This window comes from Gossypium hirsutum, chromosome D04 (assembly GCF_007990345.1).
Source record: "Gossypium hirsutum isolate 1008001.06 chromosome D04, Gossypium_hirsutum_v2.1, whole genome shotgun sequence".
NCBI lineage: Eukaryota > Viridiplantae > Streptophyta > Magnoliopsida > Malvales > Malvaceae > Gossypium > Gossypium hirsutum.
The window spans coordinates 23,772,625-23,774,701 of record NC_053440.1 but is presented as its reverse complement, the minus strand read 5'-3'; the positions used below and the strand labels follow the sequence as shown (position 1 = coordinate 23,774,701).

General features: G+C 37.7%; 1 non-coding gene across 1 annotated transcript; it reads left to right on the top strand.

Annotated features, from left to right (window-relative positions):
- Positions 1-1,699: 1,699 nt before the first annotated feature.
- Positions 1,700-1,806, top strand: LOC121216474 (small nucleolar RNA R71). Its single transcript, XR_005912656.1, has one exon. It is a non-coding gene; the product is annotated as a small nucleolar RNA R71 (small nucleolar RNA).
- The last annotated feature ends 271 nt before the right edge of the window (positions 1,807-2,077 follow it).

Here is a 2,077-nt window from a genome sequence, read left to right as displayed (position 1 = left end):
AGCTACCGGCCTTCGGCTAAGTTAGTCTATTGTGTATGGACATAAGGGTTGTTAATTTTGTGAAGCAAGTTTGATATCGGTAAATTGCGTATTATGAAATATTCCGTTTAGCTAAATGTGTGTTATTCTTTGTTTATGCTGGAATTCCTTGCTCAAAACTTACTAAGCATAAATTGCTTACTCGTTACACTGCTCCTCTGTTTTATAGATTTTTGGTTCTCCAGCTATCGGACTCGGGATCTTGAAGTCGAAGTCGCCCACACTATTAAAGGCTCTTTTGGGTACTATTTTGGTTGAATTTTGATATGGCATGTATAGGACTACCCATTGTTGTTTTTCGAGTACTTTATGAAATGTATAAGTGTACAGCCATGCGAAAATGGCTTGTAGAAGTGGAGTATGGCATTAGACCATTCGTGTTTATGAATGTATAGATGGTTTCATGATGTAACTATAGTTGGAATGGAAGTGTTGAGCAAATGATCAGCCATTGGAATGGCTAAGTATGATCATATGTGGGCATATGTATGACAAGGCCCTAGTTGGTCCATGAAACCCCGAAAATAGGTAAGGTTTACTTTGAAAACAGAGGCTGACAGCAGCAGTGGTGTGGATTGGAAAAATCACAAGAATTCGTAGGAGTGGAATTAAATAGTGAATAAATTATGTAATCGAACCTTGATGAATCTACTTTCATATGAAAGTAACGAAACAATCAAATGAACAGTACAGTAAGAGATATTCGGGTTCTTGTGGAACAGGGCCAGAACAGTTTCTGGATTCCCTGTTCCGACTTTGGAAATTCACTATAAATTTACCAGAGATAATTAGGGGTCATACCATATATGTATGGATTCCTCTCTGAGTCTAGTTTCCATAGAAACAAACGGTATCAGTATTGAAGCTCTGTGCAGAGAGATATCCAAGTCGTAATGGGAAAAGGTCAGTGTAGTCGACCCCTGTAACATGGGAGACTTTGACTAATAAACTGTACTAATTGGCCTGACCAAAAATTCTAGAAAAAAATACAAATGTGGGGACATGAGTCTAGTTTCAGGGAAAAATCACAAAACTGATTTTCGAGTTGTGAAACTCAAGATATGATTTTTGAAGCGACTAGTACTCAGACTGGGTAGTGTCTGGAAAATTTTTTTCAAAGTTTGTTAACATCTCGTGTCCGACTCCGGTGTCGGTCTCGGGTTCGGGGTGTTACAGTTTCTATAAATAAGGAGGTTGATAATTAGTATTTTTAACTTGATTTAAATTATTACATGCTCTTTGATTTCCCCTATATCAGATTTGGGTGATCTCTCTAGTCGGGATTATATGTATTCGAATAAGGGTTTCCACTCTTATTCCCGACATACTTTACATCCTCAGCTGAGTTGTTGATATAATGGAAGAGTGGCTTTTTTCCTCCTTGCATAGACGGTGTAGAAGCCGATTTGATACAATTGAGTCTATCCACTAACTATTGATACTTATCATCCTCTTGGATAGCTTTTACCGTAGTGTATTTCGGACCATATGTGAATCGTTCAATTGGCCATTAGTAGGAGTTTAGTGCCATATTCTGGATGATCTCGTACAAATCCTCGTACGTTCTGTTCATAAGTGCTTCTGCTGCTACTCCTTTTAATCCAGATCATGCATTTGCATCAACCCATTATAAAACACTTGCAGTCGCATCCACTCAGGAAATCTATGGTGAAGGAATTTTTGAATCTACATTTTGAACAGTTCCCATGCCTCATAGAAACTTTTTCCCTCCATCTATCTAAAAATAAAAATATCTCTTCTTAGTTACACTACTTTATTGATTGGGAAAAACTTCTATATGAACTTTCCAGTGAGTTCATCCCATGTCGTGATAGACCCGGGTTCCTGCGAGTCTAACCAGGAAAAAGCATTATCAATCAAGGAAAAGGGGAATAACTGAAGATGAATAGCGTTATTAGTGACTGTGTTATACTTAAAAGTATCACAGAGTTGAAGGAACCATTTTTAATGTTGATTAGGGTCCTCTATTATAGTGCCCCTAAACTGCAGCTTATTCTAGATCATTTGAATCATAGTC